This window comes from Symphalangus syndactylus, chromosome 14 (genome assembly GCF_028878055.3).
Source record: "Symphalangus syndactylus isolate Jambi chromosome 14, NHGRI_mSymSyn1-v2.1_pri, whole genome shotgun sequence".
Taxonomy (NCBI): domain Eukaryota; kingdom Metazoa; phylum Chordata; class Mammalia; order Primates; family Hylobatidae; genus Symphalangus; species Symphalangus syndactylus.
The window spans coordinates 38,398,636-38,420,977 of NC_072436.2; the positions used below are offsets into that span (position 1 = coordinate 38,398,636).

The following is a 22,342-nucleotide window of genomic DNA, read 5'->3' on the forward strand; positions in this document are numbered from 1 at the left end:
CTCCAGCCTGGGCAACAAGAGCAAAGCTCCGTCTCAAAAAAAAAAATTAAATTAAATAAATTATATTAAGTTACATACATTAAATTCACCATTTTAATGTTCACGTCCATGAGTTTTCACAAACAAAGATGTATAACCACTGTCATAGTTAAGATACAAAATAGGCTGGGTGCTGTGGCTCATGCCTATAATCCCAGTACTTCGGGAGGCCCAGGCAGGAGGATTGCCTGAACCCAGAAGTTCAAGACCAGCTTGGACAACATGGCAAGACTTCGTCTCTACAAAAACTACAAAAATTAGCCAGGCGTGGTGGCATATGCCTGCAATCCCAGCTACTTGGGAGGCTGAGGTGGGAGGATCACTTGAGCCTGGGAAATTGAAGCGGCAATGAGCTGTGATCACGTCACTGCACTCCAGCCTTGGTGACAGAGTGAGACCCTGTTTAAAAAAAAAAAAAAAAAAAATACCCAGCGTGGTGGCTCATGCCTGTAATCCCAGCACTTTGGGAGGCCAAGGTGGTTGGATCACTTGAGGTCAGGAGTTTGAGACCAGCTTGGCCAACACGGAGAAACACCGTCTCTACTAAAAAAATTAGCTGGGTGTGGTGGCAGGTGCCTATAATCCCAGCTACTCAAGAGGCATGAGAATCGCTTGAACCCAGGAGGTGGAGGTTGTAGTGAGCTGAGATTACACCACTGCACTCCAGCCTGGGTGACAGAGTGAGACTCCGTCTCAAAAAAAAAAAAAAAAAAAATTCTTTCAAGGAACATGCTTTTGTGTCGTATCTAGGAAATCATTTTGTATTCCAAAGTCACAAATATTTTTTCCTACAACTTTTATAGTGTTAGATTTTATGATCCATGCTTAGTTAATTTTTGCATAGGATGTGAGGTATAAATTGAGATTCATTTCTCTCTCTCTTTTTTTTTTTTTGCATTAGGATGTACAATTCTTTCAGCATCATTTGTTGGAATGTCTTTTCTTTCTTCATTAAATTGCTTTTGCAATTTTGTAGAAAATCAATGAGTTGTACATATGTATCTCTACTTCTCTATTTGCTATTTTGTTCCATTGATTTGTCTTGATTACTGTAGCTTTGTAATGAGACTCAACTCAAGTAGTGTGAGTCTTTCAACTTTGTTATTTTAAAAAATTGTTTTGATTATTTTAGTTTCTTTGCCTTTCCATATAAATTTTAGAATCAGCATATTGAGTTTTACAAAAACTCTTGCTGGAATTTTGGTTGACATGGTAATAAAGCTATAAGTCAATTTAGAGATAATTGGCATCTGAACAATATTGAGTCGGCCACGCATGGGGGCTCACACCTGTAATCCCAGCACTTTGGGAGACCGAGGCAGGTAGATAGCTTGAGCTCAGGAGTTTAAGACCACTGTGGATAACATGGTGAAACCCCATCGCTACAAAAAAATACAAAAATTAGCCTGATGTGTTGGAGGGGAGGGGCACATGCCTGTAGTCCCAGCTACTTAGGAGGCTGAGGTGGGAGGATGGCTTGAGCCTGGGAGGCAGAGGTTGCAGTAAGCCAAGATTCTGCCACTGTACTCCAGCCTGGGTGACAGAGCGAGCCCCTGTCTCAAAAACAAACAATATTGAGTCTTCCAATGCATGAACACAGTGTTTATCTCCATTTATTTAGGTCTTTCTGGATTTCTTTCATCAGTGTTTTGTGGTTTTCAGATGCAGACATTGCATGTATTTTGTTAAAATTTTTTTCTAAATATTTGATTGTTTTGTTTAATTAATTAATTAATTAATTTATTTATTTTTTAAGACAGACTCTTGCTCTGTTGCCCAGGCTGGAGTGCAGTGGCACGACCCTGGCTCACTGCAACCCTTGCCTCCTGGGTTCAAGCGATTCTACTGCCTCAGCCTCCCTAGTAGCTGGGATTACAGGCTCATGCCACCACGCCTGGCTAATTTTTGTATTTTTAGTAGAGATGGGGTTTTGCCGTGTTTGGCCAGGCTGATCTCAAGCTTCTGACCCCAGGTGATCCGCCCGCCTTGGCCTCTCAAGTATTTGATGTTTTTTGAAGCTATTCTGTTTTTTGTTTTTTGTGGTTTTTTTGAGACAGAGTCTTGTTCTGCTGTCCAGGCTGGAATGCAGTGGCGTGATCTCGGCTTACTGCAACCTCTGCCTCCCAGGTTCAAGTGATTTTCCTGCCTCAGCCTCCTGAGTGGCTGGGATTACAGGCACATGCCACCATGCCTGGCTAATTTTTGTATTTTTTTGGTAGAGACAGAGTTTCACCATGTTGGCCAGGCTGGTCTTGAACTCCTGACCTCAGGTGATCCACCCACCTCGGCCTCCCAAAGTGCTGGGATTACAGGTGTGAGCCACCGTGCCCAGCCTTAAGTTTCTTTAGTTAGAAGATGAGATCATTAATGTAGATAAACTGATTGACAGAATACAGGATGCTTAGTTAAATTTTAATTTCAGATAAATAATGAATGATTTTTAATATAAGTATATCCCAAATATTTTATGAGACATACTTTAAAAAATCATATTTTACCTGAAATTCAAATCCAGCTGGGTATCCTGTATTTTTTTTTTTTTTTTTGAGACAGAGTCTCGCCATGTTGCCCAGGCTGGAGTGCAATGGCACGATCTCGGCTCACTGCAACCTCCGCCTCCCAGGTTCAAACAATTCTCCTGCCTCAGCCTCCCGAGTAGCTGGGATTACAGGCACACGCCACCATGCCCAGTTTTTATTTTTAGTAGAGATGGGGTTTTACCTTGTTGGCCAGGCTGGTCTCAAACTCCTGACCTCGTGATCCACCTGCCTCAGCCTCCCAAAGTGCTGGGATTACAGATGTGAGCCACCGTGCCCAGCTGGTGTCTTGTATTTTTATGTGAAATCTGACAATTCTAATTTAATACTTTTTTCTGTTTTTAGAGACATGATCTCACTCTGTTGCCCAGGCTGGAGTGCAGTGGCATGATCATGGCTCACTGCAGCCTTGAACTCCTGGGCTCAAGTGATCCCCCCGCCGCAGCCTCCCAAGTAGCTGGGACTCCAGGTGTGCGCATAGATCTGGTTTTGGAAACTGTGTTTCGTGACACATGCTACTCTTCCCTCCATCATCACCATGGTCACACCACCTATAGAAAGTTCTAAGATCATAGCAGCAGGAACACGGGGTGTTTCCTAACTGGTGGAAAGCAGCAGGCCCACTGGATGTACTGTCATCTTTTCTTTTTTTAAAAAAAATTTTTTAGCCAGGCACGGTAGCTCACGCCTGTAATCCCAGCACTTTGGGAGGCCAAGGCGGGCGGATCATCTGAGGTCAGGAGTTCGAGACCAGCCTGACCAACATGGAGAAACCCCGTCTCTACTAAAAATAAAAAATTAGCGGGGCATGGTGGTGCATGCCTGTAATCCTAGCTACTCAGGAGGCTGAGGCAGGAGAATCGCTTGAACCTGGGAGGCGGAGGTTGTGGTGAGCCGAGATCTCGCCATTGCGCTCCAGCCTGGGCAACAACAGCAAAACTCTGTCTCAAAAAAAAAAAAAAAATTTAGGTTACCAAAATTACTGAACAAATATACTGGAGTTTACCTTCCATTTGACATGCTTGACAGCATGAGTCAATTTCCATTAAACTTGAGTCAATTTCCATTGAACTCAAGCCAATTTCCATTGACATAAATTGGGTAGTTTAGGGAGGTAAATATATTCTCCAGGGCTAGATCTCCATTCTTTTTTTTTTTTTTTTTTTTTGTGGAGGGGGGATGGAATCTCACTCTGTCACCCACGCTGGAGTGCAGTGGCAGTCTTGGCTCACTGCAGCCTCCACCTCCTGGGTTCCTGCCTCAGCCTCCCAAGTAGCTGGGACTACAGGCACGTGCCACCACATCTGGCTAATTTTTTATTTTTAGTAGAGACAGGGTTTCACCATGTTGGCCAGGCTGGTCTTGAACTCCTGACCTTAGGTGATCTGCCTGCCTCAGCCTCCTAAAGTGCTGGGATTACAGGCGTGAGGCCCAGCACCTGGCCTAGATCTCCATTCTTTAGCAGAACCTATATTACCAAGAAGTGGGAGAAAAGAAGGCAGCTACTCAACCGAAGTCTGAATCAAATGAAGACAAAATCTCAAGATTTACGCAGTTGCAGCAGTAAGAGCATATATAACTCCAGAAAATTATCCTGTATTTGCAAATCATTTATTTTGAAATTACTTCTCTTTCTTTGGAGGGGGAGGTGTTAGAAATCCCAACCAAAAGGAATTCTTTTTTGTTTGTTTGTTTTTTGCCATTGCTGGTTGTCTCTCCTGGAATGCCCCTTCCTGCCTCTCTCTTGTAATAGCTCACCCAAATCCTGCCCATTCTTTGAGACTTAGCCTAAATATTCCCCTTTCCACAGCCTACCTTTTCAGACTTACTATGGAGTTAGAGTTGATCCAGCAAATTGGTCATTTGGTGAATTGATTTTCAGCCCACTGGCCAGCTGGGTGTATAATATTACAACAAATCAATCTTGGAAGCCAGATGTCATTCAAATGATGAGAAGAAATGACATCCTGGGGCCATAAAGGGGAAAACAGTTCTCAAGCGTTGGTTCCCTGGCTGCTGGGATGGGTGAGAAATCTCACCTACCAAAGCAGGTACTGAGAAGGAGAAGCAGGTGTGAGGAAAGAGTACTGCCAATGCAGAAGCAGTAAAGATTTTCTTTTTAATTTCTTTGTGCTATTAAACATATATGTAAGTAATTTCAATAAGCTTTTATTAAACATCATAGCAGCAGGGAATCACTTAACATCTCCCATGCCAGCAGGTCGCTAATATAGTCTCAGCCTATTTGGGACACTAGTCAGTCCTGAATGCAGACTATGCATTGAAAATCTGGGGCAATTGGAGAACGTTTCTGGGGAAGATAGCATTTGAGCTGTGTGGCCTCTAAAGAAGGAAGAATGGAAGTTTCCAACAGAATGAACAGCGTGGAGGTAAAAAGAGACAACAGATAGTGAGAAAAAAGAAATTTTTGTAGGCACGGGAGTGGTAGCTGAGGCTGCAAAAGTGGGAGGTTGGGTTAGGAGTTTAGGAAGGCCTAAAAGTTGTAAGAAGCCAGGGTCTTTCTGGTTGGCAGTAGGACTCTGTCAACTCATCCAGGGTCTATGGGGGACATACAGAGACACAGAGACAATATCTTGCATTGTACAGCAGTTCAATCAGCATCTGATTCATTTTTTTTAAAGCCTGTTGAGGTTTCTTGGCCATTTCACCAAGGGTAGGCAGTGATCCGTGCATAAATCAAGCAGTGTGAGAAGATGGATCATTAAGAGAAGGGGCTCTGTTTATCCACAAACACCTTGACAACTTGCAGTGATGGAAAAGGAGACGCAGGTAAACTGTCAGGTGGAACAAGCAACAGTCACATCACAATGCTTCTCTTAACTCTCTCAACCTTATCTGTTCTTTTCCTTGTGTTTCTGCAGCTCTGGAAATGCTGAGTTTTCTGTGTGAATGACACAGATGCAGAGAGCATTTCAAGGTATCGCTTTGGGCAGATGTTTGGGTGCTACCAAATATAACGCAGGCCGTTTAAAATTCAGGAACAAACTCAAGAGAAACAGGGATATCAGAGTTTCTGGTGTGTGCCTCTATGTAGTGTCTGTCTGTTGTTCAGAACTATGCCCAAGTCCTTATTTTGTCCTTTTATAACTCAGTATATCTCACAAATAGAATAGACACTCAATATTCAATAAAGTCAGGCTTCTCATGGTGGTTATTTAAATCTATAGCTGATATTAGGATACTCCTCATGGAAATATAAAATGAGAAAGACTATGGAAGAAAGAACTGGACAGAACAGAGGCTTGAATTTTTTTTTTTTTTTTTTTTGAGATGGAGTTTCGCTCTTGTTGCTGCCCAGGCTGTAGTGCAATGCCGTGATCTCGGCTCACACAGCCTCCGCCTCCTGGGTTCAAGCAATTCTCCTGCCTCAGCCTCCCAAGTAGCTGGGACTGCAGTCATGCGCCACCATGCCCAGCTAATTTTGTATTTTTAGTAGAGACGGGTTTTCTTCATGTTGGTCAGGCTGGTCTCGAACTCCCGACCTCAGGGGATCCGCCCGCCTCGGCCTCCCAAAGTGCTGGGATTACAGGCGTGAGCCACCGGGCCTGGCTTTTTTTTTTTTTTTTTTTTTGACAGAGTCTCACTCTTTTGCCCCAGCTGGAGTGCAGTGGCACAATCTTGGCTCACTGCCACCTCTGCCTCCCAGGTTCAAGTGATTCTCCTGCCTCAGCCTCCCGAGTAGCTGGGATTATAGGCACGTGCCACCATGCTGAGCTAATTTTTCTATTTTTAGTAGAAACAGGGTTTTACCACCTTGGCTAGGCTGGTCTCAAACCCCTGACCTCAGATGATCCACCCACCTTAGCCGCCCAAACTGCTGGGATTACAGACGTGAGCCATGGCATCTGGCCTAGGCTTGAACATTTTATATACTTAATTAACATTGATACAGATCATCAGTGAAGTGTTTCTTTTAAAATAAAGTTTATACAGTAAACTATTATAAATGAATATGTGTATATTATAGAAATAACATATATAGTTCCACCAATCTAATACAACTGTTAGCATTTCGATGATTCCCTTTCAGGCTTTTTTTTTTACACATTGTTTTGAGATCTTTCTTAAAGAAGAAGAAAACAAATTCCTATTAAAAGTATGAAGGAGGCTGAGTGTGGTGGCTCACATCTGTAATCTCAGCACTTTGGAAGGCCGAGGGGGCAGATCACTTGAGGCCAGGAGTTTGAGACCAGCCTGGCCAACACAGTGAGGCCCTGTCTCTGTCTCTCTCTATATATTTTTTAATAATAAAAAAAAAGTGTCAAGGAGCAGTTGGAATCTCGAGAATGACTCTTAAAATGAGTGAAACTCCTCTTGGCCTGATGTGTACACCCACAGAAATTCTTTGATATCTGGAATCCTTAGAATAAAATGGACTTCAGCTTTTATTTCCTTAGCCAGCATTTACTGAGCCCTCTTCTGAGACTTACAAGTGCTAATTAAGCTCAAGGTAACTTAGCAGTCACCATGTGCTCTAGGTCACTGAATGTGAAAATGAGAAAATACAGAGTCAAGCTTGTAAGAGCTAGAATGCAGGGCGTTCATTAGGCAAAGCCACCAGTCAGCAGAGAATTTGATTAAGGACAGGGACAGTGACCAAGTCTGGAGGATAAATGGAAACCATGGAGAGAAAATAAATGTTTTTTTCAGTTTCCAGGGGGAAAAAATGTATGGCTAATGCTCAAAGACATAACTGGATGACATGTCGTAAGAGCTTTGGGCATGACCAAACACAGCCCCTTCAGGTTGACTCCCTCCAGCTTCTGGTCCATGGGGGTTGGACAGCAGAGGCAGGCCTAATGGGGAGCCGTTTCCTTCCCCGGTGCCCTGCTTCTCCTGAATAGGGAGCAGTGTCCATTGTCTACTCTTGCCACAGCTACCCTGGACATGAATAATATCCCCCTCATTTATTTAGGGCAGCTGTGGTCCAGAGAGGTCCAAGAACCTCCGAAAGTCCCTGCAGCTCAGTAAGTGTTGAAGCCAGGATTCAAACATGTCCTCTCTGCTCTCGAAAAGAGAAATGCCTCAACTCTCAGTAAACCACTGCACTACTGGGAGGGCATGAGAAAATATCAATCACATTATCAGATTCCTCAAAAACCATATCTGCGAATCAAAGATATGTCATATCAAAGATATGTTGTATCAAAGATATGTTTCCATGTCGTAGTCAGCCAGATAGATCTACAATGAGTAGCTAATCACTGGAATCAGTGTCACCTTCAAATCGTAATGACAAGTATTTGATTTATTTTTTGGTTGTGCAAGGTGAGAAATAAAAGGCTTGAGTCTTTGAGAACCCATGCTGCTATGGGCTGCTGCTTTAAGAGGGATACTAGAGACATCTCCGTTCATTTCTAGGATTTCTGATTTAGGATAAGAGTAATTTTGACTTAACCAAGCCAACAAGGGTGGGGTAAGGATTCCTTGAATAGTGACTCCTGCTCCCAGTGGCTTATCTCCACTTTGAAATTATTGGGGCCTCAGGGCCTTGCAGTTAGGGGTGACACAAAAATGTACAAAGAGAGAATTTCACATTTTAGTGCATTGCCAATGATATAAAGTCCTGGAAGAGAAACAAAAGAAAAGTAGGAAGCTTTAAGACTAGAAAAAATAGTAGAAATTATCTCCATCAGCCTTTCCTCTCAGCCTCCCAAGTCAGATAAAAGCCCTCTTTTTGCATACATGTAATCTGCAGGATCTTTAATTTGTGATGACATTTGAGTAGGGAACAAGGGGAAAATTGTGAAGGGTTAAACAAAATGCTGTGACTTTTAGTTAATATTATTATAATTCTTATTTTCAGTAGTGTAAAGGTGTTGCGTTTAAATGCTGTTACCGAAAGATTAAAACTTTACTCCATTAAGAAAAAAAAGCACAGGGGACTCGAAAAAGCCCACAGTGTATCTCAGAACCTCCACATTTCATGGTGTTTATTACCAGAAGCCTTTCAGAAAGCAATGAGTTTGTTCTGAGCTTCTTAAAGTTTTGGGAAGGGCAGCCGAAGAATGCCATGATAGTTTCATTAAGGAATATAGAGGGTAGATTTTCACTAGAGAGGAAGTGAGATGAGCTGTCTGGGGAAAAGCAAACACTTCACACTTCAAGGTGGACTGAAATTTCTCTCTTGCCCTGCTCCTCTTCTCCCATGACCCCTGAGGTTCATGATGCACCTTAGCTGAGGTACAGATCAAAGGAGAGAGTGACTTTTGACACAAACTGAAACCGTCCAGTTGTTTAATTATCTCTTTATGTGAAAAGCCAGGTTTTACTTTGCCTGTCTGTCAGTATAGGCAGGTGGTTATTTTCCGGGACAGGTTTATCTTACTTAACAGAGCAAAAGTGAGCCAATGGCAGGACATCTTGAAATTAATTGCCCATTTGGGAAAAATTTTTTTTTTTTTTTTTTTTTTTTTTTTTTGAGACGGAGTCTCACTATGTCCACCAGGTTGGAGTGCAGTGGCGCAATCTCGGCTCACTGCAAGCTCCACCTCCCGGGTTCACGCCATTCTCCTGCCTCAGCCTCCCGAGTAGCTGGGACTACAGGCGCCTGCCAACACGCCCAGCTAATTTTTTGTATTTTTTTTTTTTAGTAGAGACGGGGTTTCACCGTGTTAGCCAAGATGGTCTCGATCTCCTGACCTCGTGATCCGCCCGTCTCGGCCTCCCAAAGTGCTGGGATTACAGGCGTGAGCCACCGCGCCCGGCCTGGGAATAATTTTTATGAACAAAAATTTTTCTTAGGCATATGGAATGTAGGCCCAGCACTTTCAATTTAGGATCTGATGCTAAATGCATGCTTAGGTTTTAAAATAAAGTTCTACAATTAAATTGATAAATACCTTACTTACTCTAAAAGATTATATGGCTGTGTTGCAGACATTAATCTAAAAAATTCTCTGCTAGGGCCAGGCGTGGTAGCTCACGCCTGTAATCCCAGCACTTTGGGAGGCCGAGGCGGGTGGATCACGAGGTCAGGAGATGGCGACCATCCTGGCTAACACGGTGAAACCCCGTCTCTACTGAAAATCCAAAAAAAAATTAGCAGGGCGTGGTGGTGGGCGCCTGTAGTCCCAGCTACTCAGGAGGCTGAGGCAGGAGAATGGCGTGAACCCAGGAGGCGGAGCTTGCAGTGAGCCGAGGTCGCACCACTGCATTCCAGCATGGGCGACAGAGCAAGACTCTGTATTAAAAAAAAAAAAAATTCTCCACTAGTTCTGCTTGATCATCCTCTTTATCAGGTTTAAATTTTTATTTTTACCTTTTTAGTTTTTAAAAAACGATTCAGAGATAGTGGTCTCGTTATGTTGCCCAGGCTGGTCTCAAACTCCTGGCCTCAAGCAATCCTCCTGCCTTAGCTTCCCAAAGTGCTGGGATTACAGGCATGAGCCACTGCACCTGGCCAGATTTAAGTTTTAAGGACATGAAGAGATGTGGCAAATTCAGCCCTGTTCTGGGGTGAAGTAAACATTTCCATTTGCAGTGGGGACACTCTACAAATACTGGTCTGAAGCCAAAGTCAGGCCAAAGCCAGGAAGGCAACATGGTAGCTGAAAAAGTGTGGGTTCTTAAGCCAGACAAGTCATGGGCCACTTCCCAGCTGTGTGACCTTGGGTAAGGTAGTTAAATTCTTTGATCCTCAGTTTCCTCATCTGTAAAATTTGTGTTCTGATACATTGCAGGATTGTCATGAGGATTATTGGTAATATACATGGAGCTGGAAGCACATGATCACTTTTTAAGTGAACTTGCAACAATGACAAATTCTCCGGACCATACTCTATTGTAGTTCATCAGTGAGCACCCTAATTTGAAATGCAAGTCCAGCAAATTTTGGGATCATAAGAGTTGTGACTTCTGGCCAAATTTTGACCCACCAATTAGATATTATGCTGTAAGTAAAGTGTATGTGAAGCATTTTTAAATCCAAAGTCTCCTGCAAAGAGTAACAAGAAGAGATAACCATATTGTCAACATTTGTGTTTTTCTTAGGTGAACAAGTAGACTGCTTTTGTAGCAAGGGTGTAACCTATCCCAACTACTCCTTTAAATGGACCTGTTTTATTCCTCTAATACTATATGGATGCTGAGCATATTCCGTAGGAAATCTACAAATCAGTTCAAGGACCAGTTTAGGCTTGAAAATTAAAGGTCTGCACATTAGCTGAGGCATCAGTTTAGTGAAATGATGAAGCTCAAATTTTGTTTGTGTTTTATACAACTGAAGGATTTGTTGTAGTGACTTTAGTTTGAAACACAGAATATAAAAAAGGAAAATCTATTCTTACGATAAATATAGGTGATGATGACAGTACATGAGAGAATATACCATATTTGTGTCTATAGAAGTAGAAAGAGAGAAGGAGGGCCCTCTTGCACCAGGAGTTACAAAATGCAAATCGAAGGAAAAACATTTGCTTCACAGAGAATCTCACCAACTGTAAATCCATAGAACTTCTTATCACTGGGGTCAATGGATGGGCCTCAGGGGTTCTGGGAACTCCTTGAAGGTGCAGGTATGATTTTTTTTCTTTTAATGTAAATATCCACATTTCCGGAGAAAGTCCATGGCTTTCATCAGATTGTTTTTTTAAGTATGGGGGTAGGCAGCAAATTTTGCTTTAAATATTTACCATTTTAAAACATTTCAAATGGGTTTGTGTTACCTATTAATGAAAATTGTTAAAAATTGACTGTTAGTAGCCCTTGTATTATATATAGTTCGTCAATGAGCACTGTGATTTGATTATTTATTTAGAGACAGAGTTTTGCTCTTGTTGCCCAGGCTGGAGTGCAGTGATGCTATCTCAGCTCACTGCAACCTCCGCCTCCTGGGTTCAAGCGATTCTCCTGCCTCAGCCTCCTAAGTAGCTGGAACTACAGGGGTGTGCCACCACGCCCAGCTAATTTTTTGTATTTTTAGTAGAGACACTGTTTCCTCATGTTGGCCAGGCTGGTCTCAAATTCCTGAACTCAGGTGATCCACCTGCCTTGGCCTCCCAAAGTGCAGGGATTACAGGTGTGAGCCACCGTGCCCGGCTGAGCACTGTGATTTTAAATGCAAGTCCAGTGAATTTGGGAATCATAAGAGTTGTGCCTTCTGGTCAAATTTCAACACACCATTTGGATATAATGCTGTAAGTGAAGAGAGAAATAAGATAGTAGCAGTTTATATTGTTGCTGATGATGAATAAGATGATATTTGCAAAAAAATAAGAAAAGAGTAAAAAGGTGATATATGCAGAACAAACACTCTTCCTTCAGGTAATGGTGCAGTACAGAGGTCAAGTGCATGGCATTGAGCCTAGAGGGCCCGAGGTGAAGTCCTGCCTCCGTTACTGTTGTGTGGTTTTAGACACGGACTCACCCTTGTTAGGACGATGAGAGCTGGTTCTCATGTGAGAATACTGTGAGAATGGAATGGGACAGTGCATGTGGATTCTTAGAACAGATTCTAGCTCAGAGGAAATGCTCACAGATGTCTGCTGTGGTCCCTGTAAGCCAGGAGAAGGGAGGAATCTGCTACAGGAAGTCTCCAAAAGAAACAGCGGGGTATTATCCTTTTAGTATCTCCTGTGAGCTTTGGGGCCTGTTGAGCTGGACATTATCAGTTGTTTTAGGTACAACAAATAAAACGCATTAAGTATGGTCACCACCATCAATAGGCTTAGAAATGTGCCTCCCAGTTGGTTTTCTTGCGGTACCTCCCACAGATTCTGACCAATTAGGGCAGAGCATTACCCTGGACCAGCACAAAAGTGGCTACTGACACCAACTGTCAGAACCCAGTAACTGAACTGAATTCACTGAAGATGTTGGAGGTCACAAAGCAGAGTGGCTAAGTCAGCTGGGTTAGACGCTCAGCACAGCAGTTCACTACCTGTGTAACTTAGGGCAAGTTACTTAACTCTCTGAGCATCTGCAAGATGGGGTTGATAATAGGAACTCCCTCTTTGCCCTCTCATGAGGATGAAAGGAGTTAATTCGTGCACCACGTTTTGCAGTGTCTGGCACCTAGTGTTAAATGATAGATGCTAAGCAGCATGAGTTAATAAGCCCTAACTGCCCTGTGCTGAGTTTTGTATACGAATAGCTCTTGTAAAGTAGTTCTGAGGTAGGTGCTGGTACATCTGTCTTTTACCAAAGAGGAATCTGGGGCACAAAGACTTTGAGAAAGTTACCCGAGATCAGGCAGCCACAGAGGGTCAGATTCATCTCTAGCGGTCCCCATTGTACCCACTGCATCCAGGGGCGGTCCCTGTCAGATCAGAAGAGTCCTATGTGCCCACCACTGGACTTGGGGGTCCCAAGTCTCTCTATATTCAAATTGGAGGGAAGAGGAGGGAGTAAATCCCTTAGCCCCAGAAACTGTCCCTGGATCACTCAGATCTCAGATGTACAAAATGGACACAAAACAGCGATATCTTAGGTTTTTCTAGCACTTTCTGTGTGTGAGCATCTAGAAATATGTGCATAAGATATTTGTGCACATATGTCATAATTAATGGTTGCAATAACAGATGATTCAGTGTTTTGGCATCTCGTTATTGGGGGCCCTTGTATTATGCAGATTCAAGCCTGTACACCAAGAGGCATCAATGCAGGGGACCCTGCATGCTACAGTGTAACCCTGGTGAAGGATTATAAACACAGAAGTGCGTCCTGGAGGCAAGCATGTTGGAGGAGCATGCAGAGGAATGATGCTTTCAACACTGTGCTAGGGAGAAGGCTAGAGCACTGCCTCAGGAAAACATCCACCTGCAGCATTCCGATGAGGTGGTATGGTTTGCCTAAGGCACTGTTTAGGGGAAGTTTCAAGAACTCCCCACCCTTTTTTTTCTTTTTTTATTTTTGAGACAGAGTCTCCCTCTGTTGCCCAGGCTGGAGTGCAGTGGCGTGATCTCGGCTCACTGCAAGCTCTGCCTCCCAGGTTCGAGCAGTTCTCCTGCCTCAGCCTCCTGAGTAGCTGGGACTACAAATGCGTGCCACCATGTCTGGGTAATTTTTTGTATTTTTAGTAGAGACGGGGTTTCACCGTGTTAGCCAGGATGGTCTCGATCTCCTGACCTCATGACTCCCCACCCTTCTTGCAGCCCCCTGTGCACTCACCAATCTATTGAATTATGCTCAAAAGGTATTGTTCTGGAAATATATGTAGAAATAAATTCAACATTCAAGACTTCACAAGTAACAATGGAGGAAAGGAAATAACAAGGCACAAGGACATCTTGCAGCAAGCCCTAAAACACTGATCATCTTCTTCAAATGTTTACAACATTGAAGTGTACGTGATGTTGTCATGGGTGTCACTTCTTCCAGCCTCAAGAAGGGAATGGCCTACAGGACATGAAGAATTGGCAGTATTTGAAAGCCTGACACTGGTATTGGATGGAAGTTTAGAGGTCTTTGAATTCAAACATTCATTTGGATGTCTTATGGCATCTCAAACCGAACATGGCCCATGCATAAACTAGGAAGAAAATCAAGGATGCAATTACTCTAAAAATCAGGGCAGTGGTTTATGGATACCTGTGATCAGGAGGAACAATGCGGGTGAGTGATTTCCAGGGTTTTATTTCTTGACCTGGGTAGTGGTTAGATGCATGCAATGCATTAGAGTAATTAATTAAACTTGGCCTGGCATGTGTGGTGGCTCACGGCTGTAATCCCAGCACTTTGGGAGGCCAAGGTAGGAGGACCACTTGAGCCTAGGAGTTTGAGACCAGCCTGGGCAACATAGGGAGACCCCATCTGTACAAAAAATGAATATGTTGTATTTGTATACACATTATTTCCATTGCTCTGTTGGCTTCTATATTTGCATATTTTAATACTTGCTTCTTTCTGTGAACTTTGTCACAGTAAGCAACAATAAAAAGGTCTGTTTGTCCACATAAGCCTGGTCTTTTGCCATTTTTCACCATTTCAGTAATTGGCACCACCATTCTCCCCAAGTGACTAAGGTCTAAAACCTGGGACTCCCTTCTTCCTTTCCCTAACCCTGCCTCTGATGAAATGGATCCCTCCATTCATCACTTGTTCCCAAAGCTCTCCCCTCCCTCTGGGCCTCACTGTCTCCACTGCTGCTACTCTGTCATCCTCTAAACTTCCTACATGCACCCTTCCTTCCCACACAGATGGTAAACTTTTATAAAAATGTTTTATTTTGAAAATGATTATAGATTTACAGGAAGCTACAAGAATAGAAGAGAGAGGTCTCACAGATCCTTCATCCAGCTTCCCCCAATGTCACTGTTTTACATAACTATATTATACTGTCAGTACCAGGAAATGGACATGGGTACAATCCATAGAGCTTATTCAGATTTCAGTTGTACCTGCACTCATTTTTGTGTGCTGTGTGTGAGTATCAGTCTGTGTAATTTTATCCTAAGTGTAGATTCATGTAGCTACCACCACAATCAAGATACAGAATTGTTCTATCACCAGATATCTCCCTTGTGCTACCCTTTATAGTCATACTCAGTCTACTTCTCCTCCCCTGTCCCTAACCCCAGGCAACCACTAATCTCTATAATTTTATCATTATGAGAGTGTTGTATAAATGGAATCATGCATGTGCGACCTTTTGAAGTTGGCTTTTTTTTCTCAGCATAATGCCCTAGAGATCCATCCAAGTGGTCGTGTGTATCAGTGTTTTTTTATTGCTATATAATATTCTACAGTATGAATGTAGAATAATCTTTTTAAAGCAGATTGGTCCCAGCTACTTGGGAGACTGAGGGAGGAGAATGGCTTGAACCCAGGAGGTGGAGGTTGCATTGAGCTGAGATGGTGCTACTGCACTCCAGCCTGGGTGACAGAGTAAGACTCTGTCTAAAAAAAAGAAAAAGCAGACAACAGCAGATTGGAACCTGTCACTTCCATGTTCAAATGGAGCTTTCCCATGGCACTAAGAACAAAACATATGCTCCTCACCTAGTGGGCCTCCCTGCCTGGCTGGCAGCTGCCTCCCTATCTTCTCTCTCTCTTTTTTTTTTTTTTTTTTGAGAAGGAATCTCACTCTGTCACCCAGGCTGGAGTGCAGTGGCATGATCTCAGCTCATTGCAACCTCTGCCTCCTGGGTTCAAGCGATTCTCCTGCCTCAGCCTCCCATGTAGCTGGAACTACAGTCATGTGCCACCACGCTCACCTAATTTTGTATTTTTAGCAGAGATGGTATTTTACCATGTCGGCCAGGCTGGTCTGGAACTCCTGACCTCAAGTGATCTGCCCGCCTTGGCCTCCCAAAATGCTGGAATTACAGGCGTAAGCCACCATGCCCAACCCCTGTCTTCTCTTGATACCTGTCCCATCCCCTTCATACACACGGGCCTCTGTCATTCCTAAAACCCAACCGGCTGTTTCTCTGTGCTGCTCACCGGGATGACTCCCCCCACCTCTCCTTGTCTTCCAGTCCCTGCTGAAATGTCACCTCCTCAGAGAGGCCTTGCCTGCACTTTCCTGTACAAATGCTGACACCCATCCCTGTTTTTCTGCTTATTTTCTCCCTTGCATTAATTGTACTTTGTCAGAATTTAATTTTTTGTCTGCTTGTTTAGTGTCTGACACTCTGACCCCTAGTACAGTGACCAGTGTGTAACAGATACTGAGAAAGAAATAAGCTGAATAAAGGAGTTGATTTGTCTCTGAAAGAGGATGCTGATGTAACATCCACCTGTATAACATCCACCCCTCTGGGTAATCAAGTGTTGGAATCTAAGCTAATACAGGTATGGATTAATAATGTACTTGTGTATGCCTGGCCTTTTTCCAGAAAGAGATTCAAGGTGGCTTGCAAAACTGCAGATGATGCAACCAGACAAAAAATAATGAATGAAAATAAGAATGGGAAAAGATGAAGCAAGCCCACACCCAGAAGAAAGTAAGAGTAGGGAAAGATGAAGATGGCCCACGCCTGGCACGTGGGATGCAGGGCTGGCAGGACCCCTGGTTGCCTGCTCTTCAGCAACCAGCAACCTAGTGCCTGTGGCCGGACAAGCAAAGGAAGACACAAGCAGGGTGGCTTCAGGTCGTGATGAAGGATATGAAGAAAATAAAAGTTAAACATGGTCCATGAAATTAAAAGCAAGCATATATATATATACATATATTTTTTTTTCCTGAAGAAACAGTTATTCCTGATTTTGGGAATTGAGAGAAAGATTTACCATGAGCCTTAATTTTTTTTTTTTTTCATCACGACCTGAGTGGTAGTGTGATCCTAGCTCACTGCAGCCTCAGACTCCTGGGCTCAAGTGATTCTCCCGCTTCAGTCTCCCAAAGTGCTGGAATTACAGGTGTGAGGCAGTGCCCCTGGCCAAGTCTTTTTTTTTTTTTTTTTGAGACGGAGTCTTGCTCTGTTGCCCAGACTGGAGTGCAGTGGCACAATCTCAGCAACTTCTGCCTCCTGTGTTCAAGCGATTCTCCTGCCTCAGCCTCCTGAGTAGCTGGGATCACAGGCGCCTGCCACCACGCCTGGCTACTTTTTTTGTATTTTCAGTAGAGACGGGTTTCACCATGTTGGCCAGGCTGCTTTTGAACTCCTGACCTCACGTAATCCACCCCCCTCGGCCTCCCAAAGTGCTGGGATTAAAGCGTGAGCCACCGCGCCTGGCCCGCTGGCCAAGTCTTAATATTTTTATTTTTCTGTTGATTTTTTTTGGAAGATCTATTATAGTTGGAGCTCCAGGAAATCATAAAGAAAAAAACGACAAGGCACCCTGCCCTCTGGAAATTTATGGGGAAAACAGGTCTCAGCTACCGATGATCGCTCCACCACCCCTACCCCCCGTTCTTCCTCATATCAGTAGGCCCTGTTGCTTTCACCTCTTACTGGTCCTCTGATGAACTGCCTGGAGTAATACCAGGTTAGTAGCAAGCTGGGCCGAGAAAGTGAGTGTCTGGATGGTAGATCCACTTTCTTCCTGTAACATCCACCCCTCTGGGTAACCAAGTGTTGGAATCTAGGCTGTTACAGACACTACCATAGGCCCCTTGTGGACCAGCAACGTTTGTTTATCAGTTGAATCCACTTGAACCCACCACCCTCCCACATACTTATTCTGAGTTTTGAGTCCCTCCTCTGGTTCCCCTAGCACCCTGGGCTCAGCCCCATTCTCCTGCATTGCAAGTGCCTCTTGGAGATGACTCTTTTTTTTTTTTTTTGAGACTGAGTCTCGCTCTGTTGCCCAGGCTGGAGGGCAAATGGCACGATCTCAGCTCACTGCAGCCTCCGCCTCCCAGGTTCAAGCGATTCTCCTCCCTCAGCCTCCTGAGTAGCTGGGATTACAGGCGCCCACAACCACGCCCAGCTAATTTTTGTATTTTTAGTAGAGATGGGGTTTCACCGTGTTGGCCAGGCTGGTCTCGAACTCCTGGCCTCAAGCAATCCACCTGCCTCAGCCTCCCAAAGTGCTGGGATTACAGGTATGAGCCACCACACCCGCCGGAGATGACTTTTATGTCATGGCGTCACTAAGCTCATTCTGGAAGCACCTGCAACAGAGTCGTCTGGGTGCTTCAGCAGCGGATGCCAGGCGGTGAGTGTTTCATGGTGTTGCTCACAGCAGGTTGGGAATGTGTTTTTGGTAAGGACCCTGACCTAAAGAGGTGTGGTTGAATAGGGTCCTCCTCGGCCTTGGCGCCCACTCTGGCCACGCTTGAGAAGCCCTTCGGCCCGCCGCAGCACTGTGGGAGCCCCTTTCTGGGCTGGCCAAGGCCGGAGCCGGCTCCCTCAGCTTGCGGGGAGGTGTGGAGGGAGAGGCGCGGGCGGGAACCGGGGCTGCGCACCGCGCTTGCGGGCCAGCGCGAGTTCCGGGTGGGCGTGGGCTCGGCCGGCCCGGCACTCAGAGCGGCCGACCGGCCCCTCCAGCCCGGGCAGTGAGGGGCTTAGCACCTGGGCCAGCAGCTGCTGTGCTCAACTTCTCGCCTAGCCTTAGCTGTCTCCCCGTCAGGCGGGGCTTGGGACCTGCAGCCCGCCATGCCTGAGCCTCCCCGCTCCGCCCTGGGCTCCTGCGCGGCCCAAGCCTCCCCGACAAGCACCACCCCCTGCTCAACAGCGCCCCGTCCCATCAACCACCCAAGGGCTGAAGAGTGCAGGCGCACAGCGGCGACTGGCAGGCAGCTCCACCTGGGGCCCCGGTGCGGGATCCACTGGGTGAAGCCAGCTGGGCTCCTGAGTCCGGTGGGGACTTGGAGAATCTTTATGTCTAGCTAAGGGATTGTAAATACACCAATCAGCATTCTGTATCTAGCTCAAGGTTTGTAAACACACCAATCAGCACCCTGTGTCTAGCTCAGGGTTTGTGAATACAGCAATCGGCACTCTGTATCTAGTTACTCTGGTGGGGACTTAGAGAACCTTTATGTCTAGCTAAGGGATTGTAAATACACCAACAGACACTCTGTATCTAGCTAATCTAGTGGGTATATGGAGAACTTTTGTGTCTGGCTCAGGGATTGTAAACGTACCAATCAGTGCCCTGTCAAAACAGATCAATCAGCTCTCTGTAAAACAGACCAATCGGCTCTCTGTAAAATGGACCAATCAGCAGCATGTGGGTGGGGCCAGATAAGAGAATAAAAGCAGGCTGCGGAGCCAGCGGTGGTAACCTGCTCGGGTCCCTTTCCACTGCGTGTAGGCTTTGTTCTTTTGCTCTTTGCAATGAATGTTGCTGCTGTTCAGTCTTTGGGTCCACACTACCTTTATGAGCTGTAACACTCACTACGGAGGTCTGCAGCTTCACTCCTGAAGCCAGCGAGACCACAAGCCCACCGGGAGGAAGGAGCAACTCCAGACGCCCCGCCTTTAGAGCTGTAAAACTCACCGCGAAGGTCTGCAGCTTAACTCCTGAGCCAGCGAGACCACGAACCCACCAGAAGGAAGAAACTCTGAAAGCGTCGGAACATCAAGAGGAACAAACTCTGGACACGCCGCCTTTAAGAACTGTAACACTAACCGCGAGGGTCTGTGGCTTCATTCTTGAAGTCAGTGAGACCAAGAACCCACCAATTCCGGACACACCAACACTCAGGCTAAGGCAGGAGGATTACTTGAGCCCAGAAGTTTGAGACCAGCTGGGCAACATGGTGAAACCCCATCTCTACAAAAAACACAACAACAAAAAATTAGCTGGGCATGTTGGTGCATGCCTGCAGTCCCCAGCTACTTCAGAGGTGGGAGGATTGCTTGAGCCCAAGAGGTCAAGGCTCTAGTGAGCCATGATCGTGCCACTGTACTCCAGCCTGGGTAACAAGGCAAGACCCTGTCTTGGGGAAAAAAAATGCATTGAAAAAATAGGAGAGAGTTGGAAAAGAGCACACAGAGACTCATAGAGAAGACAGCCGTGAGAAGACTGAAGTAGGTAGAGACTGAAGTCATGCTGCCACAAGCCAAAGAATATCTGAGGACACCAGAAGCTGAAAGGGGCAAGGAAGAGACAAGGGAGGCTCCCCAAGAGCCTTCAGAGGGAGCATGCCCTTGCTGATACATAGATTTTGGTCTTCTAGCCTCCCGAATTGTAAGTGAATATATTTTCTGTTATTTTAAGCTACCACGTTAGTGGTAATTTGTTCTGGCAGCAACGGCTTCCCACTCCTGGGGGAAACAAATGCAAGGGACGTCCCCCTCTAGAGGGTTTAACTGCTCAGGCCATCAGTACCATGCACAGACAGCTGATTACGATGGCAGAGGAAATAAATTTGATAGAGAGCCCCAAGAGAGTGTGCCCAGTCTAGGTGAGGGACGGAGTATTACAGAATACATGCTGTCATCCATTAATCATTAAAGAAGGCAGACTCACTTTGCAAAGCTTATTGAAGGAAAGTGAAACTTTTGAGGGAAATCAGATGGTCGACTCAATACTAGTAGTAAACTTGTAGTATTTGGAAGAAGGTAGCCTAAGATGGGGCAACTCAGGGCCTGAAACAAGCCAGGCACATTTTTAACACAGGAGAGGTAGAGTGGGATGCAGGACAGAGACCAGGCAAGGAGTGGACCAGCTTTGAGACTGTTCCCTCACCCCCTGACTAAGGCTGTTACCAGCTGCTCTGTATGAGAGTGGATATTCCTGCGTGGATTGAAATTGATTGATTGATTGGCAGGGTCTCGCTCTGTTGCCCAGGCTGTAGTGCAGTAGTGGGATCATAGCTCACTGCAACCTTGAACTCCTGGGCTCAATTGATCCTCCTACCTCTGCCTCCTGAGTAGCTAGGACTACAAATACGTGCCACCACACCCGGATACTTTTTGTGTTTTTTTAGAGATGGGGTCTCGCTGTGTTGCCCAGGCTGCTCTTGAACTCTTGGCCTCATATGATTCTCCCAATTTGGCCTCCCAAAGCTCTGAGATTATGGGTGTGAGCCACCATGTCTGGCCAAAATATGTTTATTGAGCACCCACTTTGTGTGCCAGACTCAGATCTAGCATGGAATATCGAAGGGCCAAATGCAGTTCTTACCCTCACAGAGCTGGTAATAATGTATCAGGAATATTTTGGTTGCAAGTAACAGAAAACATAAACTGACTTAAACAATAAAAGGAACGGATTATTCCCAGTAATTCACAAGGCATTTGGGGCTTCCAGCACCATTCAGCCAGGCTCCTACTTGGTTTCTTTGTGCTTCTCTTGGGCCTTCTGTCTTCTGTGTGTCAGTTCCAGCCTAGGATTGACTTCTTTTCATGGTTTCAGGATGGTTATCAGCAGTATCTGCAGCTGCTTGCTTTACACTGGGGAGGTGGGAGGGGGCATTCTCCTGCAATCATACATCCACGTGATTGAATCCACAGATCCAAGCTCATCCCTGACTCAATTATAAGGCAAAGGGAATAAGATATCCTGATTGGTTTAGACCAGTGCTACTCTTAAGTGTGGCCTCCCGGCCAGCAGTATCAGCATCCCCTGGGAATTTGCTAGACGTGCAAATCCTTGGGATCAGAAGTGGAATCAGCAACTCTGTAGGGAGGGCTCAGCAACCTGTGCTCAGCAAGCCCTCCAGGTGATTCTAATGCACGCTGTAGTTTACTCTTGAACTAATCAGATCCCATCTGTGGAGCTGGTAGGGAAGGTTATTCCACCCAAATGCAATGGTGGAAGGATGGAATGGATATTGGGGAGGCAATCATAGCCCCTATCCTTAGTGATTAATGCAAATATCAAGTTTATTGCATTCTTTATTGAATTCTTAATAGGTGCCAGGTCACTGTGCTAATCAATTTACATGGATGTTCTCATTTAATTCTCACCACAAACCTGTGAGGTAGGTACCATTATTGTCTACAACAATTGAGAAAACTGAGGCCCAATGTAAAGTAACTTATTTAAGGCTTTGTCCCTAAGTGTCAAGGCTGAAGTTGAACTCCTGCGAACTGACCCCAGAGACTGTGTACAAATAAACAGCCAGCCACCAGGACATGTGATAAGCATATGACTGACAGGAAGTCCAGGGGCCTCAGGAGTACCACAAAGGCACCTAGCATGCTTTAGTGGGCATCAAGGAGAGCTTCCTGGAAGAAGTGACAAGATGGTGAGTTTGCTAGCCAGATGAAGAGGAGGAGGAAGTGTCTAAAGGCCTAGAGCCAAGAGATGGCTTGGCATGTCTGAGGGTGTGACTTGTATGTGATGCTGTGAGTGGGAGGAAAGAGGGGTGACTGAGAGGTGAGCAGGGACCAGAACTAGAAGGGCCATGCGGACTAAGTGAGGAGGTTCAACTTTATCCTTAGGGCAGTAGGGCACATCTGAGG

The 22,342-nt window shown here is 45.2% G+C and overlaps 1 long non-coding RNA gene across 1 annotated transcript; it reads left to right on the plus strand.

Moving 5' to 3' along the window:
• The first annotated feature begins 5,301 nt into the window (after window positions 1–5,301).
• Window positions 5,302–13,293, plus strand: LOC134732444 (uncharacterized). Its single transcript, XR_010115615.1, has 4 exons — window positions 5,302–5,366; window positions 5,459–5,613; window positions 10,280–10,491; window positions 13,168–13,293. It is a non-coding gene; the product is annotated as an uncharacterized lncRNA (long non-coding RNA).
• The last annotated feature ends 9,049 nt before the right edge of the window (window positions 13,294–22,342 follow it).